The sequence below is a fragment of the Hydractinia symbiolongicarpus genome, chromosome 4 (assembly GCF_029227915.1).
Source record: "Hydractinia symbiolongicarpus strain clone_291-10 chromosome 4, HSymV2.1, whole genome shotgun sequence".
Classification (NCBI taxonomy): Eukaryota; Metazoa; Cnidaria; class Hydrozoa; order Anthoathecata; family Hydractiniidae; genus Hydractinia; species Hydractinia symbiolongicarpus.
In genome coordinates, this window is record NC_079878.1 from 6,978,132 (window position 1) to 7,000,749 (window position 22,618).

General features: G+C 50.4%; 75 non-coding genes across 75 annotated transcripts; 24 read left to right on the forward strand and 51 right to left on the reverse strand.

Moving 5' to 3' along the window:
* Positions 1-423: 423 nt before the first annotated feature.
* Trnai-uau (transfer RNA isoleucine (anticodon UAU)) lies at positions 424-516 on the forward strand. Its single transcript is given in 2 exon segments — positions 424-461; positions 481-516. It is a non-coding gene; the product is annotated as a tRNA-Ile (tRNA).
* Positions 517-896: 380 nt separating this feature from the next.
* Trnat-ugu (transfer RNA threonine (anticodon UGU)) lies at positions 897-969 on the reverse strand. Its single transcript has one exon. It is a non-coding gene; the product is annotated as a tRNA-Thr (tRNA).
* A 149-nt stretch (positions 970-1,118) lies between these two features.
* Trnai-uau (transfer RNA isoleucine (anticodon UAU)) lies at positions 1,119-1,211 on the forward strand. The gene is given in 2 exon segments: positions 1,119-1,156; positions 1,176-1,211. It is a non-coding gene; the product is annotated as a tRNA-Ile (tRNA).
* A 124-nt stretch (positions 1,212-1,335) lies between these two features.
* On the reverse strand, positions 1,336-1,409 carry Trnai-aau (transfer RNA isoleucine (anticodon AAU)). Its single transcript has one exon. It is a non-coding gene; the product is annotated as a tRNA-Ile (tRNA).
* A 182-nt stretch (positions 1,410-1,591) lies between these two features.
* Positions 1,592-1,664, reverse strand: Trnat-ugu (transfer RNA threonine (anticodon UGU)). Its single transcript has one exon. It is a non-coding gene; the product is annotated as a tRNA-Thr (tRNA).
* A 149-nt stretch (positions 1,665-1,813) lies between these two features.
* Positions 1,814-1,906, forward strand: Trnai-uau (transfer RNA isoleucine (anticodon UAU)). Its single transcript is given in 2 exon segments — positions 1,814-1,851; positions 1,871-1,906. It is a non-coding gene; the product is annotated as a tRNA-Ile (tRNA).
* A 124-nt stretch (positions 1,907-2,030) lies between these two features.
* Trnai-aau (transfer RNA isoleucine (anticodon AAU)) lies at positions 2,031-2,104 on the reverse strand. Its single transcript has one exon. It is a non-coding gene; the product is annotated as a tRNA-Ile (tRNA).
* Positions 2,105-2,286: 182 nt separating this feature from the next.
* On the reverse strand, positions 2,287-2,359 carry Trnat-ugu (transfer RNA threonine (anticodon UGU)). Its single transcript has one exon. It is a non-coding gene; the product is annotated as a tRNA-Thr (tRNA).
* Positions 2,360-2,508: 149 nt separating this feature from the next.
* Positions 2,509-2,601, forward strand: Trnai-uau (transfer RNA isoleucine (anticodon UAU)). Its single transcript is given in 2 exon segments — positions 2,509-2,546; positions 2,566-2,601. It is a non-coding gene; the product is annotated as a tRNA-Ile (tRNA).
* Positions 2,602-2,725: 124 nt separating this feature from the next.
* Trnai-aau (transfer RNA isoleucine (anticodon AAU)) lies at positions 2,726-2,799 on the reverse strand. Its single transcript has one exon. It is a non-coding gene; the product is annotated as a tRNA-Ile (tRNA).
* Positions 2,800-2,981: 182 nt separating this feature from the next.
* Positions 2,982-3,054, reverse strand: Trnat-ugu (transfer RNA threonine (anticodon UGU)). The gene has a single exon. It is a non-coding gene; the product is annotated as a tRNA-Thr (tRNA).
* Positions 3,055-3,203: 149 nt separating this feature from the next.
* Positions 3,204-3,296, forward strand: Trnai-uau (transfer RNA isoleucine (anticodon UAU)). The gene is given in 2 exon segments: positions 3,204-3,241; positions 3,261-3,296. It is a non-coding gene; the product is annotated as a tRNA-Ile (tRNA).
* A 124-nt stretch (positions 3,297-3,420) lies between these two features.
* On the reverse strand, positions 3,421-3,494 carry Trnai-aau (transfer RNA isoleucine (anticodon AAU)). Its single transcript has one exon. It is a non-coding gene; the product is annotated as a tRNA-Ile (tRNA).
* A 182-nt stretch (positions 3,495-3,676) lies between these two features.
* Positions 3,677-3,749, reverse strand: Trnat-ugu (transfer RNA threonine (anticodon UGU)). Its single transcript has one exon. It is a non-coding gene; the product is annotated as a tRNA-Thr (tRNA).
* Positions 3,750-4,593: 844 nt separating this feature from the next.
* Positions 4,594-4,686, forward strand: Trnai-uau (transfer RNA isoleucine (anticodon UAU)). The gene is given in 2 exon segments: positions 4,594-4,631; positions 4,651-4,686. It is a non-coding gene; the product is annotated as a tRNA-Ile (tRNA).
* Positions 4,687-5,066: 380 nt separating this feature from the next.
* Trnat-ugu (transfer RNA threonine (anticodon UGU)) lies at positions 5,067-5,139 on the reverse strand. The gene has a single exon. It is a non-coding gene; the product is annotated as a tRNA-Thr (tRNA).
* A 149-nt stretch (positions 5,140-5,288) lies between these two features.
* Positions 5,289-5,381, forward strand: Trnai-uau (transfer RNA isoleucine (anticodon UAU)). Its single transcript is given in 2 exon segments — positions 5,289-5,326; positions 5,346-5,381. It is a non-coding gene; the product is annotated as a tRNA-Ile (tRNA).
* Positions 5,382-5,505: 124 nt separating this feature from the next.
* Trnai-aau (transfer RNA isoleucine (anticodon AAU)) lies at positions 5,506-5,579 on the reverse strand. The gene has a single exon. It is a non-coding gene; the product is annotated as a tRNA-Ile (tRNA).
* Positions 5,580-5,761: 182 nt separating this feature from the next.
* Positions 5,762-5,834, reverse strand: Trnat-ugu (transfer RNA threonine (anticodon UGU)). Its single transcript has one exon. It is a non-coding gene; the product is annotated as a tRNA-Thr (tRNA).
* A 366-nt stretch (positions 5,835-6,200) lies between these two features.
* On the reverse strand, positions 6,201-6,274 carry Trnai-aau (transfer RNA isoleucine (anticodon AAU)). Its single transcript has one exon. It is a non-coding gene; the product is annotated as a tRNA-Ile (tRNA).
* A 182-nt stretch (positions 6,275-6,456) lies between these two features.
* On the reverse strand, positions 6,457-6,529 carry Trnat-ugu (transfer RNA threonine (anticodon UGU)). Its single transcript has one exon. It is a non-coding gene; the product is annotated as a tRNA-Thr (tRNA).
* A 149-nt stretch (positions 6,530-6,678) lies between these two features.
* Trnai-uau (transfer RNA isoleucine (anticodon UAU)) lies at positions 6,679-6,771 on the forward strand. The gene is given in 2 exon segments: positions 6,679-6,716; positions 6,736-6,771. It is a non-coding gene; the product is annotated as a tRNA-Ile (tRNA).
* A 124-nt stretch (positions 6,772-6,895) lies between these two features.
* On the reverse strand, positions 6,896-6,969 carry Trnai-aau (transfer RNA isoleucine (anticodon AAU)). The gene has a single exon. It is a non-coding gene; the product is annotated as a tRNA-Ile (tRNA).
* A 182-nt stretch (positions 6,970-7,151) lies between these two features.
* Trnat-ugu (transfer RNA threonine (anticodon UGU)) lies at positions 7,152-7,224 on the reverse strand. The gene has a single exon. It is a non-coding gene; the product is annotated as a tRNA-Thr (tRNA).
* Positions 7,225-7,590: 366 nt separating this feature from the next.
* On the reverse strand, positions 7,591-7,664 carry Trnai-aau (transfer RNA isoleucine (anticodon AAU)). Its single transcript has one exon. It is a non-coding gene; the product is annotated as a tRNA-Ile (tRNA).
* A 182-nt stretch (positions 7,665-7,846) lies between these two features.
* On the reverse strand, positions 7,847-7,919 carry Trnat-ugu (transfer RNA threonine (anticodon UGU)). The gene has a single exon. It is a non-coding gene; the product is annotated as a tRNA-Thr (tRNA).
* A 149-nt stretch (positions 7,920-8,068) lies between these two features.
* Positions 8,069-8,161, forward strand: Trnai-uau (transfer RNA isoleucine (anticodon UAU)). The gene is given in 2 exon segments: positions 8,069-8,106; positions 8,126-8,161. It is a non-coding gene; the product is annotated as a tRNA-Ile (tRNA).
* Positions 8,162-8,285: 124 nt separating this feature from the next.
* Positions 8,286-8,359, reverse strand: Trnai-aau (transfer RNA isoleucine (anticodon AAU)). Its single transcript has one exon. It is a non-coding gene; the product is annotated as a tRNA-Ile (tRNA).
* Positions 8,360-8,541: 182 nt separating this feature from the next.
* Trnat-ugu (transfer RNA threonine (anticodon UGU)) lies at positions 8,542-8,614 on the reverse strand. The gene has a single exon. It is a non-coding gene; the product is annotated as a tRNA-Thr (tRNA).
* Positions 8,615-8,980: 366 nt separating this feature from the next.
* On the reverse strand, positions 8,981-9,054 carry Trnai-aau (transfer RNA isoleucine (anticodon AAU)). The gene has a single exon. It is a non-coding gene; the product is annotated as a tRNA-Ile (tRNA).
* Positions 9,055-9,458: 404 nt separating this feature from the next.
* On the forward strand, positions 9,459-9,551 carry Trnai-uau (transfer RNA isoleucine (anticodon UAU)). The gene is given in 2 exon segments: positions 9,459-9,496; positions 9,516-9,551. It is a non-coding gene; the product is annotated as a tRNA-Ile (tRNA).
* Positions 9,552-9,675: 124 nt separating this feature from the next.
* On the reverse strand, positions 9,676-9,749 carry Trnai-aau (transfer RNA isoleucine (anticodon AAU)). Its single transcript has one exon. It is a non-coding gene; the product is annotated as a tRNA-Ile (tRNA).
* Positions 9,750-10,153: 404 nt separating this feature from the next.
* Trnai-uau (transfer RNA isoleucine (anticodon UAU)) lies at positions 10,154-10,246 on the forward strand. The gene is given in 2 exon segments: positions 10,154-10,191; positions 10,211-10,246. It is a non-coding gene; the product is annotated as a tRNA-Ile (tRNA).
* Positions 10,247-10,370: 124 nt separating this feature from the next.
* Trnai-aau (transfer RNA isoleucine (anticodon AAU)) lies at positions 10,371-10,444 on the reverse strand. The gene has a single exon. It is a non-coding gene; the product is annotated as a tRNA-Ile (tRNA).
* A 182-nt stretch (positions 10,445-10,626) lies between these two features.
* On the reverse strand, positions 10,627-10,699 carry Trnat-ugu (transfer RNA threonine (anticodon UGU)). Its single transcript has one exon. It is a non-coding gene; the product is annotated as a tRNA-Thr (tRNA).
* Positions 10,700-10,848: 149 nt separating this feature from the next.
* Positions 10,849-10,941, forward strand: Trnai-uau (transfer RNA isoleucine (anticodon UAU)). The gene is given in 2 exon segments: positions 10,849-10,886; positions 10,906-10,941. It is a non-coding gene; the product is annotated as a tRNA-Ile (tRNA).
* Positions 10,942-11,065: 124 nt separating this feature from the next.
* Positions 11,066-11,139, reverse strand: Trnai-aau (transfer RNA isoleucine (anticodon AAU)). Its single transcript has one exon. It is a non-coding gene; the product is annotated as a tRNA-Ile (tRNA).
* A 182-nt stretch (positions 11,140-11,321) lies between these two features.
* Positions 11,322-11,394, reverse strand: Trnat-ugu (transfer RNA threonine (anticodon UGU)). Its single transcript has one exon. It is a non-coding gene; the product is annotated as a tRNA-Thr (tRNA).
* A 149-nt stretch (positions 11,395-11,543) lies between these two features.
* On the forward strand, positions 11,544-11,636 carry Trnai-uau (transfer RNA isoleucine (anticodon UAU)). Its single transcript is given in 2 exon segments — positions 11,544-11,581; positions 11,601-11,636. It is a non-coding gene; the product is annotated as a tRNA-Ile (tRNA).
* A 124-nt stretch (positions 11,637-11,760) lies between these two features.
* Trnai-aau (transfer RNA isoleucine (anticodon AAU)) lies at positions 11,761-11,834 on the reverse strand. The gene has a single exon. It is a non-coding gene; the product is annotated as a tRNA-Ile (tRNA).
* A 403-nt stretch (positions 11,835-12,237) lies between these two features.
* Trnai-uau (transfer RNA isoleucine (anticodon UAU)) lies at positions 12,238-12,330 on the forward strand. Its single transcript is given in 2 exon segments — positions 12,238-12,275; positions 12,295-12,330. It is a non-coding gene; the product is annotated as a tRNA-Ile (tRNA).
* A 124-nt stretch (positions 12,331-12,454) lies between these two features.
* Trnai-aau (transfer RNA isoleucine (anticodon AAU)) lies at positions 12,455-12,528 on the reverse strand. Its single transcript has one exon. It is a non-coding gene; the product is annotated as a tRNA-Ile (tRNA).
* Positions 12,529-12,710: 182 nt separating this feature from the next.
* On the reverse strand, positions 12,711-12,783 carry Trnat-ugu (transfer RNA threonine (anticodon UGU)). Its single transcript has one exon. It is a non-coding gene; the product is annotated as a tRNA-Thr (tRNA).
* A 366-nt stretch (positions 12,784-13,149) lies between these two features.
* Trnai-aau (transfer RNA isoleucine (anticodon AAU)) lies at positions 13,150-13,223 on the reverse strand. The gene has a single exon. It is a non-coding gene; the product is annotated as a tRNA-Ile (tRNA).
* Positions 13,224-13,405: 182 nt separating this feature from the next.
* Trnat-ugu (transfer RNA threonine (anticodon UGU)) lies at positions 13,406-13,478 on the reverse strand. The gene has a single exon. It is a non-coding gene; the product is annotated as a tRNA-Thr (tRNA).
* A 149-nt stretch (positions 13,479-13,627) lies between these two features.
* Trnai-uau (transfer RNA isoleucine (anticodon UAU)) lies at positions 13,628-13,720 on the forward strand. Its single transcript is given in 2 exon segments — positions 13,628-13,665; positions 13,685-13,720. It is a non-coding gene; the product is annotated as a tRNA-Ile (tRNA).
* A 124-nt stretch (positions 13,721-13,844) lies between these two features.
* On the reverse strand, positions 13,845-13,918 carry Trnai-aau (transfer RNA isoleucine (anticodon AAU)). The gene has a single exon. It is a non-coding gene; the product is annotated as a tRNA-Ile (tRNA).
* Positions 13,919-14,506: 588 nt separating this feature from the next.
* On the reverse strand, positions 14,507-14,579 carry Trnat-ugu (transfer RNA threonine (anticodon UGU)). Its single transcript has one exon. It is a non-coding gene; the product is annotated as a tRNA-Thr (tRNA).
* A 149-nt stretch (positions 14,580-14,728) lies between these two features.
* Positions 14,729-14,821, forward strand: Trnai-uau (transfer RNA isoleucine (anticodon UAU)). Its single transcript is given in 2 exon segments — positions 14,729-14,766; positions 14,786-14,821. It is a non-coding gene; the product is annotated as a tRNA-Ile (tRNA).
* A 380-nt stretch (positions 14,822-15,201) lies between these two features.
* Trnat-ugu (transfer RNA threonine (anticodon UGU)) lies at positions 15,202-15,274 on the reverse strand. Its single transcript has one exon. It is a non-coding gene; the product is annotated as a tRNA-Thr (tRNA).
* Positions 15,275-15,640: 366 nt separating this feature from the next.
* On the reverse strand, positions 15,641-15,714 carry Trnai-aau (transfer RNA isoleucine (anticodon AAU)). Its single transcript has one exon. It is a non-coding gene; the product is annotated as a tRNA-Ile (tRNA).
* A 182-nt stretch (positions 15,715-15,896) lies between these two features.
* Trnat-ugu (transfer RNA threonine (anticodon UGU)) lies at positions 15,897-15,969 on the reverse strand. Its single transcript has one exon. It is a non-coding gene; the product is annotated as a tRNA-Thr (tRNA).
* A 149-nt stretch (positions 15,970-16,118) lies between these two features.
* Positions 16,119-16,211, forward strand: Trnai-uau (transfer RNA isoleucine (anticodon UAU)). The gene is given in 2 exon segments: positions 16,119-16,156; positions 16,176-16,211. It is a non-coding gene; the product is annotated as a tRNA-Ile (tRNA).
* A 124-nt stretch (positions 16,212-16,335) lies between these two features.
* On the reverse strand, positions 16,336-16,409 carry Trnai-aau (transfer RNA isoleucine (anticodon AAU)). The gene has a single exon. It is a non-coding gene; the product is annotated as a tRNA-Ile (tRNA).
* Positions 16,410-16,591: 182 nt separating this feature from the next.
* Trnat-ugu (transfer RNA threonine (anticodon UGU)) lies at positions 16,592-16,664 on the reverse strand. The gene has a single exon. It is a non-coding gene; the product is annotated as a tRNA-Thr (tRNA).
* Positions 16,665-17,286: 622 nt separating this feature from the next.
* Trnat-ugu (transfer RNA threonine (anticodon UGU)) lies at positions 17,287-17,359 on the reverse strand. Its single transcript has one exon. It is a non-coding gene; the product is annotated as a tRNA-Thr (tRNA).
* A 366-nt stretch (positions 17,360-17,725) lies between these two features.
* Positions 17,726-17,799, reverse strand: Trnai-aau (transfer RNA isoleucine (anticodon AAU)). The gene has a single exon. It is a non-coding gene; the product is annotated as a tRNA-Ile (tRNA).
* Positions 17,800-17,981: 182 nt separating this feature from the next.
* Trnat-ugu (transfer RNA threonine (anticodon UGU)) lies at positions 17,982-18,054 on the reverse strand. Its single transcript has one exon. It is a non-coding gene; the product is annotated as a tRNA-Thr (tRNA).
* Positions 18,055-18,203: 149 nt separating this feature from the next.
* Trnai-uau (transfer RNA isoleucine (anticodon UAU)) lies at positions 18,204-18,296 on the forward strand. Its single transcript is given in 2 exon segments — positions 18,204-18,241; positions 18,261-18,296. It is a non-coding gene; the product is annotated as a tRNA-Ile (tRNA).
* A 124-nt stretch (positions 18,297-18,420) lies between these two features.
* Trnai-aau (transfer RNA isoleucine (anticodon AAU)) lies at positions 18,421-18,494 on the reverse strand. The gene has a single exon. It is a non-coding gene; the product is annotated as a tRNA-Ile (tRNA).
* Positions 18,495-18,676: 182 nt separating this feature from the next.
* On the reverse strand, positions 18,677-18,749 carry Trnat-ugu (transfer RNA threonine (anticodon UGU)). Its single transcript has one exon. It is a non-coding gene; the product is annotated as a tRNA-Thr (tRNA).
* A 149-nt stretch (positions 18,750-18,898) lies between these two features.
* Trnai-uau (transfer RNA isoleucine (anticodon UAU)) lies at positions 18,899-18,991 on the forward strand. Its single transcript is given in 2 exon segments — positions 18,899-18,936; positions 18,956-18,991. It is a non-coding gene; the product is annotated as a tRNA-Ile (tRNA).
* Positions 18,992-19,371: 380 nt separating this feature from the next.
* Positions 19,372-19,444, reverse strand: Trnat-ugu (transfer RNA threonine (anticodon UGU)). The gene has a single exon. It is a non-coding gene; the product is annotated as a tRNA-Thr (tRNA).
* A 149-nt stretch (positions 19,445-19,593) lies between these two features.
* On the forward strand, positions 19,594-19,686 carry Trnai-uau (transfer RNA isoleucine (anticodon UAU)). The gene is given in 2 exon segments: positions 19,594-19,631; positions 19,651-19,686. It is a non-coding gene; the product is annotated as a tRNA-Ile (tRNA).
* A 124-nt stretch (positions 19,687-19,810) lies between these two features.
* On the reverse strand, positions 19,811-19,884 carry Trnai-aau (transfer RNA isoleucine (anticodon AAU)). The gene has a single exon. It is a non-coding gene; the product is annotated as a tRNA-Ile (tRNA).
* Positions 19,885-20,066: 182 nt separating this feature from the next.
* Trnat-ugu (transfer RNA threonine (anticodon UGU)) lies at positions 20,067-20,139 on the reverse strand. Its single transcript has one exon. It is a non-coding gene; the product is annotated as a tRNA-Thr (tRNA).
* Positions 20,140-20,288: 149 nt separating this feature from the next.
* Positions 20,289-20,381, forward strand: Trnai-uau (transfer RNA isoleucine (anticodon UAU)). The gene is given in 2 exon segments: positions 20,289-20,326; positions 20,346-20,381. It is a non-coding gene; the product is annotated as a tRNA-Ile (tRNA).
* Positions 20,382-20,761: 380 nt separating this feature from the next.
* On the reverse strand, positions 20,762-20,833 carry Trnat-ugu (transfer RNA threonine (anticodon UGU)). Its single transcript has one exon. It is a non-coding gene; the product is annotated as a tRNA-Thr (tRNA).
* Positions 20,834-20,982: 149 nt separating this feature from the next.
* Trnai-uau (transfer RNA isoleucine (anticodon UAU)) lies at positions 20,983-21,075 on the forward strand. The gene is given in 2 exon segments: positions 20,983-21,020; positions 21,040-21,075. It is a non-coding gene; the product is annotated as a tRNA-Ile (tRNA).
* Positions 21,076-21,199: 124 nt separating this feature from the next.
* Trnai-aau (transfer RNA isoleucine (anticodon AAU)) lies at positions 21,200-21,273 on the reverse strand. Its single transcript has one exon. It is a non-coding gene; the product is annotated as a tRNA-Ile (tRNA).
* A 182-nt stretch (positions 21,274-21,455) lies between these two features.
* Positions 21,456-21,528, reverse strand: Trnat-ugu (transfer RNA threonine (anticodon UGU)). The gene has a single exon. It is a non-coding gene; the product is annotated as a tRNA-Thr (tRNA).
* A 149-nt stretch (positions 21,529-21,677) lies between these two features.
* Trnai-uau (transfer RNA isoleucine (anticodon UAU)) lies at positions 21,678-21,770 on the forward strand. Its single transcript is given in 2 exon segments — positions 21,678-21,715; positions 21,735-21,770. It is a non-coding gene; the product is annotated as a tRNA-Ile (tRNA).
* A 124-nt stretch (positions 21,771-21,894) lies between these two features.
* Positions 21,895-21,968, reverse strand: Trnai-aau (transfer RNA isoleucine (anticodon AAU)). Its single transcript has one exon. It is a non-coding gene; the product is annotated as a tRNA-Ile (tRNA).
* Positions 21,969-22,150: 182 nt separating this feature from the next.
* On the reverse strand, positions 22,151-22,223 carry Trnat-ugu (transfer RNA threonine (anticodon UGU)). Its single transcript has one exon. It is a non-coding gene; the product is annotated as a tRNA-Thr (tRNA).
* A 149-nt stretch (positions 22,224-22,372) lies between these two features.
* On the forward strand, positions 22,373-22,465 carry Trnai-uau (transfer RNA isoleucine (anticodon UAU)). Its single transcript is given in 2 exon segments — positions 22,373-22,410; positions 22,430-22,465. It is a non-coding gene; the product is annotated as a tRNA-Ile (tRNA).
* Positions 22,466-22,618: the final 153 nt, after the last annotated feature.

The following is a 22,618-nucleotide window of genomic DNA, read 5'->3' on the forward strand; positions in this document are numbered from 1 at the left end:
CCGACTGAGCTAACCGGCCGTGAACGCGTGAACACGGACTCACTTCCTAAGTCAACTCTAAGCAAAATACTTTTATTTTTTTTCTCAAAACGTTACCGTCATATTTCTCACGCTTTGATACGAGTCCAAGCAATGCAAATAGCCGCAACCCGCTCGAAAGAGGAGTCATGTTAGGCCAACTTTAAACGGACATTCCCTGAAAGCCCTCGGAGAGATTTGAACTCACGAACCCTGGTTTACAAGACCAGTGCTCTAACCCCTGAGCTACGAAGGCACGCGATCCTTGCCAAATACGAAAAGTCGGTGCATCAGGCAAAACAGGCCAGTTGCAACGTGTACTTGCCATAAAGTGATACCGTCAATGCCCTACTGGACCATGACTATTCTAATCACGGACCTCAGCTTTCCCGTTAACATCCACGGGCTCCAGTGGCGTAGTCGGTTAGCGCGTCGTACTTATAAGTCAGTATCGACAAAGACATGCGAAGATCGGGAGTTCGAGCCTCCCCTGGAGCAAGGTTTCTTTTCATGCGCCGTCAACACACGCCACAGCACGGGCAGATCACCAGTAAAATCTAGCAACGTGGCAGTGCACCCAGGTTGTTTTGATCCCGTCAACGTGACGGCAAAGCCCGTAAAATGGCCAGTGTGGGGCTCGAACCCACGACATTCGCGTTATTAGCACGACGCTCTAGCCGACTGAGCTAACCGACCGTGAACGCGTGAACACGGACTCACTTCCTAAGTCAACTCTAAGCAAAATACTTTTATTTTTTTATTCAAAACGTTACCGTCATATTTCTCACGCTTTGATACGAGTCCAAGCAATGCAAATAGCCGCAACCCGCTCGAAAGAGGAGTCATGTTAGGCCAACTTCAAACGGACATTCCCTGAAAGCCCTCGGAGAGATTTGAACTCTCGACCCCTGGTTTACAAGACCAGTGCTCTAACCCCTGAGCTACGAAGGCACGCGATCCTTGCCAAATACGAAAAGTCGGTGCATCAGGCAAAACAGGCCAGTTGCAACGTGTACTTGCCATAAAGTGATACCGTCAATGCCCTACTGGACCATGACTATTCTAATCACGGACCTCAGCTTTCCCGTTAACATCCACGGGCTCCAGTGGCGTAGTCGGTTAGCGCGTCGTACTTATAAGTCAGTATCGACAAAGACATGCGAAGATCGGGAGTTCGAGCCTCCCCTGGAGCAAGGTTTCTCTTCATGCGCCGTCAACACACGCCACAGCACGGGCAGATCACCAGTAAAATCTAGCAACGTGGCAGTGTACCCAGGTTGTTTTGATCCCGTCAACGTGACGGCAAAGCCCGTAAAATGGCCAGTGTGGGGCTCGAACCCACGACATTCGCGTTATTAGCACGACGCTCTAGCCGACTGAGCTAACCGGCCGTGAACGCGTGAACACGGACTCACTTCCTAAGTCAACTCTAAGCAAAATACTTTTATTTTTTTACTCAAAACGTTACCGTCATATTTCTCACGCTTTGATACGAGTCCAAGCAATGCAAATAGCCGCAACCCGCTCGAAAGAGGAGTCATGTTAGGCCAACTTTAAACGGACATTCCCTGAAAGCCCTCGGAGAGATTTGAACTCTCGACCCCTGGTTTACAAGACCAGTGCTCTAACCCCTGAGCTACGAAGGCACGCGATCCTTGCCAAATACGAAAAGTCGGTGCATCAGGCAAAACAGGCCAGTTGCAACGTGTACTTGCCATAAAGTGATACCGTCAATGCCCTACTGGACCATGACTATTCTAATCACGGACCTCAGCTTTCCCGTTAACATTCACGGGCTCCAGTGGCGTAGTCGGTTAGCGCGTCGTACTTATAAGTCAGTATCGACAAAGACATGCGAAGATCGGGAGTTCGAGCCTCCCCTGGAGCAAGGTTTCTTTTCATGCGCCGTCAACACACGCCACAGCACGGGCAGATCACCAGTAAAATCTAGCAACGTGGCAGTGCACCCAGGTTGTTTTGATCCCGTCAACGTGACGGCAAAGCCCGTAAAATGGCCAGTGTGGGGCTCGAACCCACGACATTCGCGTTATTAGCACGACGCTCTAGCCGACTGAGCTAACCGGCCGTGAACGCGTGAACACGGACTCACTTCCTAAGTCAACTCTAAGCAAAATACTTTTATTTTTTTACTCAAAACGTTACCGTCATATTTCTCACGCTTTGATACGAGTCCAAGCAATGCAAATAGCCGCAACCCGCTCGAAAGAGGAGTCATGTTAGGCCAACTTTAAACGGACATTCCCTGAAAGCCCTCGGAGAGATTTGAACTCTCGACCCCTGGTTTACAAGACCAGTGCTCTAACCCCTGAGCTACGAAGGCACGCGATCCTTGCCAAATACGAAAAGTCGGTGCATCAGGCAAAACAGGCCAGTTGCAACGTGTACTTGCCATAAAGTGATACCGTCAATGCCCTACTGGACCATGACTATTCTAATCACGGACCTCAGCTTTCCCGTTAACATCCACGGGCTCCAGTGGCGTAGTCGGTTAGCGCGTCGTACTTATAAGTCAGTATCGACAAAGACATGCGAAGATCGGGAGTTCGAGCCTCCCCTGGAGCAAGGTTTCTTTTCATGCGCCGTCAACACACGCCACAGCACGGGCAGATCACCAGTAAAATCTAGCAACGTGGCAGTGCACCCAGGTTGTTTTGATCCCGTCAACGTGACGGCAAAGCCCGTAAAATGGCCAGTGTGGGGCTCGAACCCACGACATTCGCGTTATTAGCACGACGCTCTAGCCGACTGAGCTAACCGGCCGTGAACGCGTGAACACGGACTCACTTCCTAAGTCAACTCTAAGCAAAATACTTTTATTTTTTTACTCAAAACGTTACCGTCATATTTCTCACGCTTTGATACGAGTCCAAGCAATGCAAATAGCCGCAACCCGCTCGAAAGAGGAGTCATGTTAGGCCAACTTTAAACGGACATTCCCTGAAAGCCCTCGGAGAGATTTGAACTCTCGACCCCTGGTTTACAAGACCAGTGCTCTAACCCCTGAGCTACGAAGGCACGCGATCCTTGCCAAATACGAAAAGTCGGTGCATCAGGCAAAACAGGCCAGTTGCAACGTGTACTTGCCATAAAGTGATACCGTCAATGCCCTACTGGACCATGACTATTCTAATCACGGACCTCAGCTTTCCCGTTAACATCCACGGGCTCCAGTGGCGTAGTCGGTTAGCGCGTCGTACTTATAAGTCAGTATCGACAAAGACATGCGAAGATCGGGAGTTCGAGCCTCCCCTGGAGCAAGGTTTCTTTTCATACGCCGTCAACACACGCCACAGCACGGGCAGATCACCAGTAAAATCTAGCAACGTGGCAGTGCACCCAGGTTGTTTTGATCCCGTCAACGTGACGGCAAAGCCCGTAAAATGGCCAGTGTGGGGCTCGAACCCACGACATTCGCGTTATTAGCACGACGCTCTAGCCGACTGAGCTAACCGGCCGTGAACGCGTGAACACGGACTCACTTCCTAAGTCAACTCTAAGCAAAATACTTTTATTTTTTTACTCAAAACGTTACCGTCATATTTCTCACGCTTTGATACGAGTCCAAGCAATGCAAATAGCCGCAACCCGCTCGAAAGAGGAGTCATGTTAGGCCAACTTTAAACGGACATTCCCTGAAAGCCCTCGGAGAGATTTGAACTCTCGACCCCTGGTTTACAAGACCAGTGCTCTAACCCCTGAGCTACGAAGGCACGCGATCCTTGCCAAATACGAAAAGTCGGTGCATCAGGCAAAACAGGCCAGTTGCAACGTGTACTTGCCATAAAGTGATACCGTCAATGCCCTACTGGACCATGACTATTCTAATCACGGACCTCAGCTTTCCCGTTAACATCCACGGGCTCCAGTGGCGTAGTCGGTTAGCGCGTCGTACTTATAAGTCAGTATCGACAAAGACATGCGAAGATCGGGAGTTCGAGCCTCACCTGGAGCAAGGTTTCTTTTCATGCGCCGTCAACACACGCCACAGCACGGGCAGATCACCAGTAAAATCTAGCAACGTGGCAGTGCACCCAGGTTGTTTTGATCCCGTCAACGTGACGGCAAAGCCCGTAAAATGGCCAGTGTGGGGCTCGAACCCACGACATGCGCGTTATTAGCACGACGCTCTAGCCGACTGAGCTAACCGGCCGTGAACGCGTGAACACGGACTCACTTCCTAAGTCAACTCTAAGCAAAATACTTTTATTTTTTTTCTCAAAACGTTACCGTCATATTTCTCACGCTTTGATACGAGTCCAAGCAATGCAAATAGCCGCAACCCGCTCGAAAGAGGAGTCATGTTAGGCCAACTTTAAACGGACATTCCCTGAAAGCCCTCGGAGAGATTTGAACTCACGAACCCTGGTTTACAAGACCAGTGCTCTAACCCCTGAGCTACGAAGGCACGCGATCCTTGCCAAATACGAAAAGTCGGTGCATCAGGCAAAACAGGCCAGTTGCAACGTGTACTTGCCATAAAGTGATACCGTCAATGCCCTACTGGACCATGACTATTCTAATCACGGACCTCAGCTTTCCCGTTAACATCCACGGGCTCCAGTGGCGTAGTCGGTTAGCGCGTCGTACTTATAAGTCAGTATCGACAAAGACATGCGAAGATCGGGAGTTCGAGCCTCCCCTGGAGCAAGGTTTCTTTTCATGCGCCGTCAACACACGCCACAGCACGGGCAGATCACCAGTAAAATCTAGCAACGTGGCAGTGCACCCAGGTTGTTTTGATCCCGTCAACGTGACGGCAAAGCCCGTAAAATGGCCAGTGTGGGGCTCGAACCCACGACATTCGCGTTATTAGCACGACGCTCTAGCCGACTGAGCTAACCGACCGTGAACGCGTGAACACGGACTCACTTCCTAAGTCAACTCTAAGCAAAATACTTTTATTTTTTTATTCAAAACGTTACCGTCATATTTCTCACGCTTTGATACGAGTCCAAGCAATGCAAATAGCCGCAACCCGCTCGAAAGAGGAGTCATGTTAGGCCAACTTCAAACGGACATTCCCTGAAAGCCCTCGGAGAGATTTGAACTCTCGACCCCTGGTTTACAAGACCAGTGCTCTAACCCCTGAGCTACGAAGGCACGCGATCCTTGCCAAATACGAAAAGTCGGTGCATCAGGCAAAACAGGCCAGTTGCAACGTGTACTTGCCATAAAGTGATACCGTCAATGCCCTACTGGACCATGACTATTCTAATCACGGACCTCAGCTTTCCCGTTAACATCCACGGGCTCCAGTGGCGTAGTCGGTTAGCGCGTCGTACTTATAAGTCAGTATCGACAAAGACATGCGAAGATCGGGAGTTCGAGCCTCCCCTGGAGCAAGGTTTCTTTTCATGCGCCGTCAACACACGCCACAGCACGGGCAGATCACCAGTAAAATCTAGCAACGTGGCAGTGTACCCAGGTTGTTTTAATCCCGTCAACGTGACGGCAAAGCCCGTAAAATGGCCAGTGTGGGGCTCGAACCCACGACATTCGCGTTATTAGCACGACGCTCTAGCCGACTGAGCTAACCGGCCGTGAACGCGTGAACACGGACTCACTTCCTAAGTCAACTCTAAGCAAAATACTTTTATTTTTTTACTCAAAACGTTACCGTCATATTTCTCACGCTTTGATACGAGTCCAAGCAATGCAAATAGCCGCAACCCGCTCGAAAGAGGAGTCATGTTAGGCCAACTTTAAACGGACATTCCCTGAAAGCCCTCGGAGAGATTTGAACTCTCGACCCCTGGTTTACAAGACCAGTGCTCTAACCCCTGAGCTACGAAGGCACGCGATCCTTGCCAAATACGAAAAGTCGGTGCATCAGGCAAAACAGGCCAGTTGCAACGTGTACTTGCCATAAAGTGATACCGTCAATGCCCTACTGGACCATGACTATTCTAATCACGGACCTCAGCTTTCCCGTTAACATCCACGGGCTCCAGTGGCGTAGTCGGTTAGCGCGTCGTACTTATAAGTCAGTATCGACAAAGACATGCGAAGATCGGGAGTTCGAGCCTCACCTGGAGCAAGGTTTCTTTTCATGCGCCGTCAACACACGCCACAGCACGGGCAGATCACCAGTAAAATCTAGCAACGTGGCAGTGCACCCAGGTTGTTTTGATCCCGTCAACGTGACGGCAAAGCCCGTAAAATGGCCAGTGTGGGGCTCGAACCCACGACATTCGCGTTATTAGCACGACGCTCTAGCCGACTGAGCTAACCGGCCGTGAACGCGTAAACACGGACTCACTTCCTAAGTCAACTCTAAGCAAAATACTTTTATTTTTTTACTCAAAACGTTACCGTCATATTTCTCACGCTTTGATACGAGTCCAAGCAATGCAAATAGCCGCAACCCGCTCGAAAGAGGAGTCATGTTAGGCCAACTTTAAACGGACATTCCCTGAAAGCCCTCGGAGAGATTTGAACTCTCGACCCCTGGTTTACAAGACCAGTGCTCTAACCCCTGAGCTACGAAGGCACGCGATCCTTGCCAAATACGAAAAGTCGGTGCATCAGGCAAAACAGGCCAGTTGCAACGTGTACTTGCCATAAAGTGATACCGTCAATGCCCTACTGGACCATGACTATTCTAATCACGGACCTCAGCTTTCCCGTTAACATCCACGGGCTCCAGTGGCGTAGTCGGTTAGCGCGTCGTACTTATAAGTCAGTATCGACAAAGACATGCGAAGATCGGGAGTTCGAGCCTCCCCTGGAGCAAGGTTTCTTTTCATGCGCCGTCAACACACGCCACAGCACGGGCAGATCACCAGTAAAATCTAGCAACGTGGCAGTGCACCCAGGTTGTTTTGATCCCGTCAACGTGACGGCAAAGCCCGTAAAATGGCCAGTGTGGGGCTCGAACCCACGACATTCGCGTTATTAGCACGACGCTCTAGCCGACTGAGCTAACCGGCCGTGAACGCGTGAACACGGACTCACTTCCTAAGTCAACTCTAAGCAAAATACTTTTATTTTTTTACTCAAAACGTTACCGTCATATTTCTCACGCTTTGATACGAGTCCAAGCAATGCAAATAGCCGCAACCCGCTCGAAAGAAGAGTCATGTTAGGCCAACTTTAAACGGACATTCCCTGAAAGCCCTCGGAGAGATTTGAACTCTCGACCCCTGGTTTACAAGACCAGTGCTCTAACCCCTGAGCTACGAAGGCACGCGATCCTTGCCAAATACGAAAAGTCGGTGCATCAGGCAAAACAGGCCAGTTGCAACGTGTACTTGCCATAAAGTGATACCGTCAATGCCCTACTGGACCATGACTATTCTAATCACGGACCTCAGCTTTCCCGTTAACATCCACGGGCTCCAGTGGCGTAGTCGCTTAGCGCGTCGTACTTATAAGTCAGTATCGACAAAGACATGCGAAGATCGGGAGTTCGAGCCTCCCCTGGAGCAAGGTTTCTTTTCATGCGCCGTCAACACACGCCACAGCACGGGCAGATCACCAGTAAAATCTAGCAACGTGGCAGTGCACCCAGGTTGTTTTGATCCCGTCAACATGACGGCAAAGCCCGTAAAATGGCCAGTGTGGGGCTCGAACCCACGACATTCGCGTTATTAGCACGACGCTCTAGCCGACTGAGCTAACCGGCCGTGAACGCGTGAACACGGACTCACTTCCTAAGTCAACTCTAAGCAAAATACTTTTATTTTTTGACTCAAAACGTTACCGTCATATTTCTCACGCTTTGATACGAGTCCAAGCAATGCAAATAGCCGCAACCCGCTCGAAAGAGGAGTCATGTTAGGCCAACTTTAAACGGACATTCCCTGAAAGCCCTCGGAGAGATTTGAACTCTCGACCCCTGGTTTACAAGACCAGTGCTCTAACCCCTGAGCTACGAAGGCACGCGATCCTTGCCAAATACGAAAAGTCGGTGCATCAGGCAAAACAGGCCAGTTGCAACGTGTACTTGCCATAAAGTGATACCGTCAATGCCCTACTGGACCATGACTATTCTAATCACGGACCTCAGCTTTCCCGTTAACATCCACGGGCTCCAGTGGCGTAGTCGGTTAGCGCGTCGTACTTATAAGTCAGTATCGACAAAGACATGCGAAGATCGGGAGTTCGAGCCTCCCCTGGAGCAAGGTTTCTTTTCATGCGCCGTCAACACACGCCACAGCACGGGCAGATCACCAGTAAAATCTAGCAACGTGGCAGTGCACCCAGGTTGTTTTGATCCCGTCAACGTGACGGCAAAGCCCGTAAAATGGCCAGTGTGGGGCTCGAACCCACGACATTCGCGTTATTAGCACGACGCTCTACCCGACTGAGCTAACCGGCCGTGAACGCGTGAACACGGACTCACTTCCTAAGTCAACTCTAAGCAAAATACTTTTATTTTTTTACTCAAAACGTTACCGTCATATTTCTCACGCTTTGATACGAGTCCAAGCAATGCAAATAGCCGCAACCCGCTCGAAAGAAGAGTCATGTTAGGCCAACTTTAAACGGACATTCCCTGAAAGCCCTCGGAGAGATTTGAACTCTCGACCCCTGGTTTACAAGACCAGTGCTCTAACCCCTGAGCTACGAAGGCACGCGATCCTTGCCAAATACGAAAAGTCGGTGCATCAGGCAAAACAGGCCAGTTGCAACGTGTACTTGCCATAAAGTGATACCGTCAATGCCCTACTGGACCATGACTATTCTAATCACGGACCTCAGCTTTCCCGTTAACATCCACGGGCTCCAGTGGCGTAGTCGCTTAGCGCGTCGTACTTATAAGTCAGTATCGACAAAGACATGCGAAGATCGGGAGTTCGAGCCTCCCCTGGAGCAAGGTTTCTTTTCATGCGCCGTCAACACACGCCACAGCACGGGCAGATCACCAGTAAAATCTAGCAACGTGGCAGTGCACCCAGGTTGTTTTGATCCCGTCAACGTGACGGCAAAGCCCGTAAAATGGCCAGTGTGGGGCTCGAACCCACGACATTCGCGTTATTAGCACGACGCTCTAGCCGACTGAGCTAACCGGCCGTGAACGCGTGAACACGGACTCACTTCCTAAGTCAACTCTAAGCAAAATACTTTTATTTTTTGACTCAAAACGTTACCGTCATATTTCTCACGCTTTGATACGAGTCCAAGCAATGCAAATAGCCGCAACCCGCTCGAAAGAGGAGTCATGTTAGGCCAACTTTAAACGGACATTCCCTGAAAGCCCTCGGAGAGATTTGAACTCTCGACCCCTGGTTTACAAGACCAGTGCTCTAACCCCTGAGCAACGAAGGCACGCGATCCTTGCCAAATACGAAAAGTCGGTGCATCAGGCAAAACAGGCCAGTTGCAACGTGTACTTGCCATAAAGTGATACCGTCAATGCCCTACTGGACCATGACTATTCTAATCACGGACCTCAGCTTTCCCGTTAACATCCACGGGCTCCAGTGGCGTAGTCGGTTAGCGCGTCGTACTTATAAGTCAGTATCGACAAAGACATGCGAAGATCGGGAGTTCGAGCCTCCCCTGGAGCAAGGTTTCTTTTCATGCGCCGTCAACACACGCCACAGCACGGGCAGATCACCAGTAAAATCTAGCAACGTGGCAGTGCACCCAGGTTGTTTTGATCCCGTCAACGTGACGGCAAAGCCCGTAAAATGGCCAGTGTGGGGCTCGAACCCACGACATTCGCGTTATTAGCACGACGCTCTAGCCGACTGAGCTAACCGGCCGTGAACGCGTGAACACGGACTCACTTCCTAAGTCAACTCTAAGCAAAATACTTTTATTTTTTTACTCAAAACGTTACCGTCATATTTCTCACGCTTTGATACGAGTCCAAGCAATGCAAATAGCCGCAACCCGCTCGAAAGAGGAGTCATGTTAGGCCAACTTTAAACGGACATTCCCTGAAAGCCCTCGGAGAGATTTGAACTCTCGACCCCTGGTTTACAAGACCAGTGATCTAACCCCTGAGCTACGAAGGCACGCGATCCTTGCCAAATACGAAAAGTCGGTGCATCAGGCAAAACAGGCCAGTTGCAACGTGTACTTGCCATAAAGTGATACCGTCAATGCCCTACTGGACCATGACTATTCTAATCACGGACCTCAGCTTTCCCGTTAACATCCACGGGCTCCAGTGGCGTAGTCGGTTAGCGCGTCGTACTTATAAGTCAGTATCGACAAAGACATGCGAAGATCGGGAGTTCGAGCCTCCCCTGGAGCAAGGTTTCTTTTCATGCGCCGTCAACACACGCCACAGCACGGGCAGATCACCAGTAAAATCTAGCAACGTGGCAGTGCACCCAGGTTGTTTTGATCCCGTCAACGTGACGGCAAAGCCCGTAAAATGGCCAGTGTGGGGCTCGAACCCACGACATTCGCGTTATTAGCACGACGCTCTAGCCGACTGAGCTAACCGGCCGTGAACGCGTGAACACGGACTCACTTCCTAAGTCAACTCTAAGCAAAATACTTTTATTTTTTTACTCAAAACGTTACCGTCATATTTCTCACGCTTTGATACGAGTCCAAGCAATGCAAATAGCCGCAACCCGCTCGAAAGAGGAGTCATGTTAGGCCAACTTTAAACGGACATTCCCTGAAAGCCCTCGGAGAGATTTGAACTCTCGACCCCTGGTTTACAAGACCAGTGCTCTAACCCCTGAGCTACGAAGGCACGCGATCCTTGCCAAATACGAAAAGTCGGTGCATCAGGCAAAACAGGCCAGTTGCAACGTGTACTTGCCATAAAGTGATACCGTCAATGCCCTACTGGACCATGACTATTCTAATCACGGACCTCAGCTTTCCCGTTAACATCCACGGGCTCCAGTGGCGTAGTCGGTTAGCGCGTCGTACTTATAAGTCAGTATCGACAAAGACATGCGAAGATCGGGAGTTCGAGCCTCCCCTGGAGCAAGGTTTCTTTTCATGCGCCGTCAACACACGCCACAGCACGGGCAGATCACCAGTAAAATCTAGCAACGTGGCAGTGCACCCAGGTTGTTTTGATCCCGTCAACGTGACGGCAAAGCCCGTAAAATGGCCAGTGTGGGGCTCGAACCCACGACATTCGCGTTATTAGCACGACGCTCTAGCCGACTGAGCTAACCGGCCGTGAACGCGTGAACACGGACTCACTTCCTAAGTCAACTCTAAGCAAAATACTTTTATTTTTTTACTCAAAACGTTACCGTCATATTTCTCACGCTTTGATACGAGTCCAAGCAATGCAAATAGCCGCAACCCGCTCGAAAGAGGAGTCATGTTAGGCCAACTTTAAACGGACATTCCCTGAAAGCCCTCGGAGAGATTTGAACTCTCGACCCCTGGTTTACAAGACCAGTGCTCTAACCCCTGAGCTACGAAGGCACGCGATCCTTGCCAAATACGAAAAGTCGGTGCATCAGGCAAAACAGGACAGTTGCAACGTGTACTTGCCATAAAGTGATACCGTCAATGCCCTACTGGACCATGACTATTCTAATCACGGACCTCGGCTTTCCCGTTAACATCCACGGGCTCCAGTGGCGTAGTCGGTTAGCGCGTCGTACTTATAAGTCAGTATCGACAAAGACATGCGAAGATCGGGAGTTCGAGCCTCCCCTGGAGCAAGGTTTCTTTTCATGCGCCGTCAACACACGCCACAGCACGGGCAGATCACCAGTAAAATCTAGCAACGTGGCAGTGCACCCAGGTTGTTTTGATCCCGTCAACGTGACGGCAAAGCCCGTAAAATGGCCAGTGTGGGGCTCGAACCCACGACATTCGCGTTATTAGCACGACGCTCTAGCCGACTGAGCTAACCGGCCGTGAACGCGTGAACACGGACTCACTTCCTAAGTCAACTCTAAGCAAAATACTTTTATTTTTTGACTCAAAACGTTACCGTCATATTTCTCACGCTTTGATACGAGTCCAAGCAATGCAAATAGCCGCAACCCGCTCGAAAGAGGAGTCATGTTAGGCCAACTTTAAACGGACATTCCCTGAAAGCCTCGGAGAGATTTGAACTCTCGACCCCTGGTTTACAAGACCAGTGCTCTAACCCCTGAGCTACGAAGGCACGCGATCCTTGCCAAATACGAAAAGTCGGTGCATCAGGCAAAACAGGCCAGTTGCAACGTGTACTTGCCATAAAGTGATACCGTCAATGCCCTACTGGACCATGACTATTCTAATCACGGACCTCAGCTTTCCCGTTAACATCCACGGGCTCCAGTGGCGTAGTCGGTTAGCGCGTCGTACTTATAAGTCAGTATCGACAAAGACATGCGAAGATCGGGAGTTCGAGCCTCCCCTGGAGCAAGGTTTCTTTTCATGCGCCGTCAACACACGCCACAGCACGGGCAGATCACCAGTAAAATCTAGCAACGTGGCAGTGCACCCAGGTTGTTTTGATCCCGTCAACGTGACGGCAAAGCCCGTAAAATGGCCAGTGTGGGGCTCGAACCCACGACATTCGCGTTATTAGCACGACGCTCTAGCCGACTGAGCTAACCGGCCGTGAACGCGTGAACACGGACTCACTTCCTAAGTCAACTCTAAGCAAAATACTTTTATTTTTTTACTCAAAACGTTACCGTCATATTTCTCACGCTTTGATACGAGTCCAAGCAATGCAAATAGCCGCAACCCGCTCGAAAGAAGAGTCATGTTAGGCCAACTTTAAACGGACATTCCCTGAAAGCCCTCGGAGAGATTTGAACTCTCGACCCCTGGTTTACAAGACCAGTGCTCTAACCCCTGAGCTACGAAGGCACGCGATCCTTGCCAAATACGAAAAGTCGGTGCATCAGGCAAAACAGGCCAGTTGCAACGTGTACTTGCCATAAAGTGATACCGTCAATGCCCTACTGGACCATGACTATTCTAATCACGGACCTCAGCTTTCCCGTTAACATCCACGGGCTCCAGTGGCGTAGTCGCTTAGCGCGTCGTACTTATAAGTCAGTATCGACAAAGACATGCGAAGATCGGGAGTTCGAGCCTCCCCTGGAGCAAGGTTTCTTTTCATGCGCCGTCAACACACGCCACAGCACGGGCAGATCACCAGTAAAATCTAGCAACGTGGCAGTGCACCCAGGTTGTTTTGATCCCGTCAACGTGACGGCAAAGCCCGTAAAATGGCCAGTGTGGGGCTCGAACCCACGACATTCGCGTTATTAGCACGACGCTCTAGCCGACTGAGCTAACCGGCCGTGAACGCGTGAACACGGACTCACTTCCTAAGTCAACTCTAAGCAAAATACTTTTATTTTTTTACTCAAAACGTTACCGTCATATTTCTCACGCTTTGATACGAGTCCAAGCAATGCAAATAGCCGCAACCCGCTCGAAAGAGGAGTCATGTTAGGCCAACTTTAAACGGACATTCCCTGAAAGCCCTCGGAGAGATTTGAACTCTCGACCCCTGGTTTACAAGACCAGTGCTCTAACCCCTGAGCTACGAAGGCACGCGATCCTTGCCAAATACGAAAAGTCGGTGCATCAGGCAAAACAGGACAGTTGCAACGTGTACTTGCCATAAAGTGATACCGTCAATGCCCTACTGGACCATGACTATTCTAATCACGGACCTCGGCTTTCCCGTTAACATCCACGGGCTCCAGTGGCGTAGTCGGTTAGCGCGTCGTACTTATAAGTCAGTATCGACAAAGACATGCGAAGATCGGGAGTTCGAGCCTCCCCTGGAGCAAGGTTTCTTTTCATGCGCCGTCAACACACGCCACAGCACGGGCAGATCACCAGTAAAATCTAGCAACGTGGCAGTGCACCCAGGTTGTTTTGATCCCGTCAACGTGACGGCAAAGCCCGTAAAATGGCCAGTGTGGGGCTCGAACCCACGACATTCGCGTTATTAGCACGACGCTCTAGCCGACTGAGCTAACCGGCCGTGAACGCGTGAACACGGACTCACTTCCTAAGTCAACTCTAAGCAAAATACTTTTATTTTTTGACTCAAAACGTTACCGTCATATTTCTCACGCTTTGATACGAGTCCAAGCAATGCAAATAGCCGCAACCCGCTCGAAAGAGGAGTCATGTTAGGCCAACTTTAAACGGACATTCCCTGAAAGCCTCGGAGAGATTTGAACTCTCGACCCCTGGTTTACAAGACCAGTGCTCTAACCCCTGAGCTACGAAGGCACGCGATCCTTGCCAAATACGAAAAGTCGGTGCATCAGGCAAAACAGGCCAGTTGCAACGTGTACTTGCCATAAAGTGATACCGTCAATGCCCTACTGGACCATGACTTCGCGTTATTAGCACGACGCTCTAGCCGACTGAGCTAACCGGCCGTGAACGCGTCAACACGGACTCACTTCCTAAGTCAACTCTAAGCAAAATACTTTTATTTTTTTACTCAAAACGTTACCGTCATATTTCTCACGCTTTGATACGAGTCCAAGCAATGCAAATAGCCGCAACCCGCTCGAAAGAGGAGTCATGTTAGGCCAACTTTAAACGGACATTCCCTGAAAGCCCTCGGAGAGATTTGAACTCTGGACCCCTGGTTTACAAGACCAGTGCTCTAACCCCTGAGCTACGAAGGCACGCGATCCTTGCCAAATACGAAAAGTCGGTGCATCAGGCAAAACAGGCCAGTTGCAACGTGTACTTGCCATAAAGTGATACCGTCAATGCCCTACTGGACCATGACTATTCTAATCACGGACCTCAGCTTTCCCGTTAACATCCACGGGCTCCAGTGGCGTAGTCGGTTAGCGCGTCGTACTTATAAGTCAGTATCGACAAAGACATGCGAAGATCGGGAGTTCGAGCCTCCCCTGGAGCAAGGTTTCTTTTCATGCGCCGTCAACACACGCCACAGCACGGGCAGATCACCAGTAAAATCTAGCAACGTGGCAGTGCACCCAGGTTGTTTTGATCCCGTCAACGTGACGGCAAAGCCCGTAAAATGGCCAGTGTGGGGCTCGAACCCACGACACTCGCGTTATTAGCACGACGCTCTAGCCGACTGAGCTAACCGGCCGTGAACGCGTGAACACGGACTCACTTCCTAAGTCAACTCTAAGCAAAATACTTTTATTTTTTTACTCAAAACGTTACCGTCATATTTCTCACGCTTTGATACGAGTCCAAGCAATGCAAATAGCCGCAACCCGCTCGAAAGAGGAGTCATGTTAGGCCAACTTTAAACGGACATTCCCTGAAAGCCCTCGGAGAGATTTGAACTCTCGACCCCTGGTTTACAAGACCAGTGCTCTAACCCCTGAGCTACGAAGGCACGCGATCCTTGCCAAATACGAAAAGTCGGTGCATCAGGCAAAACAGGCCAGTTGCAACGTGTACTTGCCATAAAGTGATACCGTCAATGCCCTACTGGACCATGACTATTTTAATCACGGACCTCAGCTTTCCCGTTAACATCCACGGGCTCCAGTGGCGTAGTCGGTTAGCGCGTCGTACTTATAAGTCAGTATCGACAAAGACATGCGAAGATCGGGAGTTCGAGCCTCCCTTGGAGCAAGGTTTCTTTTCATGCGCCGTCAACACACGCCACAGCACGGGCAGATCACCAGTAAAATCTAGCAACGTGGCAGTGCACCCAGGTTGTTTTGATCCCGTCAACGTGACGGCAAAGCCCGTAAAATGGCCAGTGTGGGGCTCGAACCCACGACATTCGCGTTATTAGCACGACGCTCTAGCCGACTGAGCTAACCGGCCGTGAACGCGTGAACACGGACTCACTTCCTAAGTCAACTCTAAGCAAAATACTTTTATTTTTTTACTCAAAACGTTACCGTCATATTTCTCACGCTTTGATACGAGTCCAAGCAATGCAAATAGCCGCAACCCGCTCGAAAGAGGAGTCATGTTAGGCCAACTTTAAACGGACATTCCCTGAAAGCCCTCGGAGAGATTTGAACTCTCGACCCCTGGTTTACAAGACCAGTGCTCTAACCCCTGAGCTACGAAGGCACGCGATCCTTGCCAAATACGAAAAGTCGGTGCATCAGGCAAAACAGGCCAGTTGCAACGTGTACTTGCCATAAAGTGATACCGTCAATGCCCTACTGGACCATGACTATTCTAATCACGGACCTCAGCTTTCCCGTTAACATCCACGGGCTCCAGTGGCGTAGTCGGTTAGCGCGTCGTACTTATAAGTCAGTATCGACAAAGACATGCGAAGATCGGGAGTTCGAGCCTCCCCTGGAGCAAGGTTTCTTTTCATGCGCCGTCAACACACGCCACAGCACGGGCAGATCACCAGTAAAATCTAGCAACGTGGCAGTGCACCCAGGTTGTTTTGATCCCGTCAACGTGACGGCAAAGCCCGTAAAATGGCCAGTGTGGGGCTCGAACCCACGACATTCGCGTTATTAGCACGACGCTCTAGCCGACTGAGCTAACCGGCCGTGAACGCGTGAACACGGACTCACTTCCTAAGTCAACTCTAAGCAAAATACTTTTATTTTTTTACTCAAAACGTTACCGTCATATTTCTCACGCTTTGATACGAGTCCAAGCAATGCAAATAGCCGCAACCCGCTCGAAAGAGGAGTCATGTTAGGCCAACTTTAAACGGACATTCCCTGAAAGCCCTCGGAGAGATTTGAACTCTGGACCCCTGGTTTACAAGACCAGTGCTCTAACCCCTGAGCTACGAAGGCACGCGATCCTTGCCAAATACGAAAAGTCGGTGCATCAGGCAAAACAGGCCAGTTGCAACGTGTACTTGCCATAAAGTGATACCGTCAATGCCCTACTGGACCATGACTATTCTAATCACGGACCTCAGCTTTCCCGTTAACATCCACGGGCTCCAGTGGCGTAGTCGGTTAGCGCGTCGTACTTATAAGTCAGTATCGACAAAGACATGCGAAGATCGGGAGTTCGAGCCTCCCCCGGAGCAAGGTTTCTTTTCATGCGCCGTCAACACACGCCACAGCACGGGCAGATCACCAGTAAAATCTAGCAACGTGGCAGTGCACCCAGGTTGTTTTGATCCCGTCAACGTGACGGCAAAGCCCGTAAAATGGCCAGTGTGGGGCTCGAACCCACGACACTCGCGTTATTAGCACGACGCTCTAGCCGACTGAGCTAACCGGCCGTGAACGCGTGAACACGGACTCACTTCCTAAGTCAACTCTAAGCAAAATACTTTTATTTTTTTACTCAAAACGTTACCGTCATATTTCTCACGCTTTGATACGAGTCCAAGCAATGCAAATAGCCGCAACCCGCTCGAAAGAGGAGTCATGTTAGGCCAACTTTAAACGGACATTCCCTGAAAGCCCTCGGAGAGATTTGAACTCTCGACCCCTGGTTTACAAGACCAGTGCTCTAACCCCTGAGCTACGAAGGCACGCGATCCTTGCCAAATACGAAAAGTCGGTGCATCAGGCAAAACAGGCCAGTTGCAACGTGTACTTGCCATAAAGTGATACCGTCAATGCCCTACTGGACCATGACTATTTTAATCACGGACCTCAGCTTTCCCGTTAACATCCACGGGCTCCAGTGGCGTAGTCGGTTAGCGCGTCGTACTTATAAGTCAGTATCGACAAAGACATGCGAAGATCGGGAGTTCGAGCCTCCCTTGGAGCAAGGTTTCTTTTCATGCGCCGTCAACACACGCCACAGCACGGGCAGATCACCAGTAAAATCTAGCAACGTGGCAGTGCACCCAGGTTGTTTTGATCCCGTCAACGTGACGGCAAAGCCCGTAAAATGGCCAGTGTGGGGCTCGAACCCACGACATTCGCGTTATTAGCACGACGCTCTAGCCGACTGAGCTAACCGGCCGTGAACGCGTGAACACGGACTCACTTCCTAAGTCAACTCTAAGCAAAATACTTTTATTTTTTTACTCAAAACGTTACCGTCATATTTCTCACGCTTTGATACGAGTCCAAGCAATGCAAATAGCCGCAACCCGCTCGAAAGAGGAGTCATGTTAGGCCAACTTTAAACGGACATTCCCTGAAAGCCCTCGGAGAGATTTGAACTCTCGACCCCTGGTTTACAAGACCAGTGCTCTAACCCCTGAGCTACGAAGGCACGCGATCCTTGCCAAATACGAAAAGTCGGTGCATCAGGCAAAACAGGCCAGTTGCAACGTGTACTTGCCATAAAGTGATACCGTCAATGCCCTACTGGACCATGACTATTCTAATCACGGACCTCAGCTTTCCCGTTAACATCCACGGGCTCCAGTGGCGTAGTCGGTTAGCGCGTCGTACTTATAAGTCAGTATCGACAAAGACATGCGAAGATCGGGAGTTCGAGCCTCCCCTGGAGCAAGGTTTCTTTTCATGCGCCGTCAACACACGCCACAGCACGGGCAGATCCCCAGTAAAATCTAGCAACGTGGCAGTGCACCCAGGTTGTTTTGATCCCGTCAACGTGACGGCAAAGCCCGTAAAATGGCCAGTGTGGGGCTCGAACCCACGACATTCGCGTTATTAGCACGACGCTCTAGCCGACTGAGCTAACCGGCCGTGAACGCGTGAACACGGACTCACTTCCTAAGTCAACTCTAAGCAAAATACTTTTATTTTTTTACTCAAAACGTTACCGTCATATTTCTCACGCTTTGATACGAGTCCAAGCAATGCAAATAGCCGCAACCCGCTCGAAAGAGGAGTCATGTTAGGCCAACTTTAAACGGACATTCCCTGAAAGCCCTCGGAGAGATTTGAACTCTCGACCCCTGGTTTACAAGACCAGTGCTCTAACCCCTGAGCTACGAAGGCACGCGATCCTTGCCAAATACGAAAAGTCGGTGCATCAGGCAAAACAGGCCAGTTGCAACGTGTACTTGCCATAAAGTGATACCGTCAATGCCCTACTGGACCATGACTATTCTAATCACGGACCTCAGCTTTCCCGTTAACATCCACGGGCTCCAGTGGCGTAGTCGGTTAGCGCGTCGTACTTATAAGTCAGTATCGACAAAGACATGCGAAGATCGGGAGTTCGAGCCTCCCCTGGAGCAAGGTTTCTTTTCATGCGCCGTCAACACACGCCACAGCACGGGCAGATCACCAGTAAAATCTAGCAACGTGGCAGTGCACCCAGGTTGTTTTGATCCCGTCAACGTGACGGCAAAGCCCGTAAAATGGCCAGTGTGGGGCTCGAACCCACGACATTCGCGTTATTAGCATGACGCTCTAGCCGACTGAGCTAACCGGCCGTGAACGCGTGAACACGGACTCACTTCCTAAGTCAACTCTAAGCAAAATACTTTTATTTTTTTACTCAAAACGTTACCGTCATATTTCTCACGCTTTGATACGAGTCCAAGCAATGCAAATAGCCGCAACCCGCTCGAAAGAGGAGTCATGTTAGGCCAACTTTAAACGGACATTCCCTGAAAGCCCTCGGAGAGATTTGAACTCTCGACCCCTGGTTTACAAGACCAGTGCTCTAACCCCTGAGCTACGAAGGCACGCGATCCTTGCCAAATACGAAAAGTCGGTGCATCAGGCAAAACAGGCCAGTTGCAACGTGTACTTGCCATAAAGTGATACCGTCAATGCCCTACTGGACCATGACTATTCTAATCACGGACCTCAGCTTTCCCGTTAACATCCACGGGCTCCAGTGGCGTAGTCGGTTAGCGCGTCGTACTTATAAGTCAGTATCGACAAAGACATGCGAAGATCGGGAGTTCGAGCCTCCCCTGGAGCAAGGTTTCTTTTCATGCGCCGTCAACACACGCCACAGCACGGGCAGATCACCAGTAAAATCTAGCAACGTGGCAGTGCACCCAGGTTGTTTTGATCCCGTCAACGTGACGGCGAAGCCCGTAAAATGGCCAGTGTGGGGCTCGAACCCACGACATTCGCGTTATTAGCACGACGCTCTAGCCGACTGAGCTAACCGGCCGTGAACGCGTGAATACGGACTCCATTCCTAAGTCAACTCTAAGCAAAATACTTTTATTTTTTTACTCAAAACGTTACCGTCATATTTCTCACGCTTTGATACGAGTCCAAGCAATGCAAATAGCCGCAACCCGCTCGAAAGAGGAGTCATGTTAGGCCAACTTTAAACGGACATTCCCTGAAAGCCCTCGGAGAGATTTGAACTCTCGACCCCTGGTTTACAAGACCAGTGCTCTAACCCCTGAGCTACGAAGGCACGCGATCCTTGCCAAATACGAAAAGTCGGTGCATCAGGCAAAACAGGCCAGTTGCAACGTGTACTTGCCATAAAGTGATACCGTCAATGCCCTACTGGACCATGACTATTCTAATCACGGACCTCAGCTTTCCCGTTAACATCCACGGGCTCCAGTGGCGTAGTCGGTTAGCGCGTCGTACTTATAAGTCAGTATCGACAAAGACATGCGAAGATCGGGAGTTCGAGCCTCCCCTGGAGCAAGGTTTCTTTTCATGCGCCGTCAACACACGCCACAGCACGGGCAGATCACCAGTAAAATCTAGCAACGTGGCAGTGCACCCAGGTTGTTTTGATCCCGTCAACGTGACGGCAAAGCCCGTAAAATGGCCAGTGTGGGGCTCGAACCCACGACATTCGCGTTATTAGCACGACGCTCTAGCCGACTAAGCTAACCGGCCGTGAACGCGTGAACACGGACTCACTTCCTAAGTCAACTCTAAGCAAAATACTTTTATTTTTTTACTCAAAACGTTACCGTCATATTTCTCACGCTTTGATACGAGTCCAAGCAATGCAAATAGCCGCAACCCGCTCGAAAGAGGAGTCATGTTAGGCCAACTTTAAACGGACATTCCCTGAAAGCCCTCGGAGAGATTTGAACTCTCGACCCTGGTTTACAAGACCAGTGCTCTAACCCCTGAGCTACGAAGGCACGCAATCCTTGCCAAATACGAAAAGTCGGTGCATCAGGCAAAACAGGCCAGTTGCAACGTGTACTTGCCATAAAGTGATACCGTCAATGCCCTACTGGACCATGACTATTCTAATCACGGACCTCAGCTTTCCCGTTAACATCCACGGGCTCCAGTGGCGTAGTCGGTTAGCGCGTCGTACTTATAAGTCAGTATCGACAAAGACATGCGAAGATCGGGAGTTCGAGCCTCCCCTGGAGCAAGGTTTCTTTTCATGCGCCGTCAACACACGCCACAGCACGGGCAGATCACCAGTAAAATCTAGCAACGTGGCAGTGCACCCAGGTTGTTTTGATCCCGTCAACGTGACGGCAAAGCCCGTAAAATGGCCAGTGTGGGGCTCGAACCCACGACATTCGCGTTATTAGCACGACGCTCTAGCCGACTGAGCTAACCGGCCGTGAACGCGTGAACACGGACTCACTTCCTAAGTCAACTCTAAGCAAAATACTTTTATTTTTTTACTCAAAACGTTACCGTCATATTTCTCACGCTTTGATACGAGTCCAAGCAATGCAAATAGCCGCAACCCGCTCGAAAGAGGAGTCATGTTAGGCCAACTTTAAACGGACATTCCCTGAAAGCCCTCGGAGAGATTTGAACTCTCGACCCCTGGTTTACAAGACCAGTGCTCTAACCCCTGAGCTACGAAGGCACGCGATCCTTGCCAAATACGAAAAGTCGGTGCATCAGGCAAAACAGGCCAGTTGCAACGTGTACTTGCCATAAAGTGATACCGTCAATGCCCTACTGGACCATGACTATTCTAATCACGGACCTCAGCTTTCCCGTTAACATCCACGGGCTCCAGTGGCGTAGTCGGTTAGCGCGTCGTACTTATAAGTCAGTATCGACAAAGACATGCGAAGATCGGGAGTTCGAGCCTCCCCTGGAGCAAGGTTTCTTTTCATGCGCCGTCAACACACGCCACAGCACGGGCAGATCACCAGTAAAATCTAGCAACGTGGCAGTGCACCCAGGTTGTTTTGATCCCGTCAACGTGACGGCAAAGCCCGTAAAATGGCCAGTGTGGGGCTCGAACCCACGACATTCGCGTTATTAGCACGACGCTCTAGCCGACTGAGCTAACCGGCCGTGAACGCGTGAACACGGACTCACTTCCTAAGTCAACTCTAAGCAAAATACTTTTATTTTTTTACTCAAAACGTTACCGTCATATTTCTCACGCTTTGATACGAGTCCAAGCAATGCAAATAGCCGCAACCCGCTCGAAAGAGGAGTCATGTTAGGCCAACTTTAAACGGACATTCCCTGAAAGCCCTCGGAGAGATTTGAACTCTCGACCCCTGGTTTACAAGACCAGTGCTCTAACCCCTGAGCTACGAAGGCACGCGATCCTTGCCAAATACGAAAAGTCGGTGCATCAGGCAAAACAGGCCAGTTGCAACGTGTACTTGCCATAAAGTGATACCGTCAATGCCCTACTGGACCATGACTATTCTAATCACGGACCTCAGCTTTCCCGTTAACATCCACGGGCTCCAGTGGCGTAGTCGGTTAGCGCGTCGTACTTATAAGTCAGTATCGACAAAGACATGCGAAGATCGGGAGTTCGAGCCTCCCCTGGAGCAAGGTTTCTTTTCATGCGCCGTCAACACACGCCACAGCACGGGCAGATCACCAGTAAAATCTAGCAACGTGGCAGTGCACCCAGGTTGTTTTGATCCCGTCAACGTGACGGCAAAGCCCGTAAAATGGCCAGTGTGGGGCTCGAACCCACGACA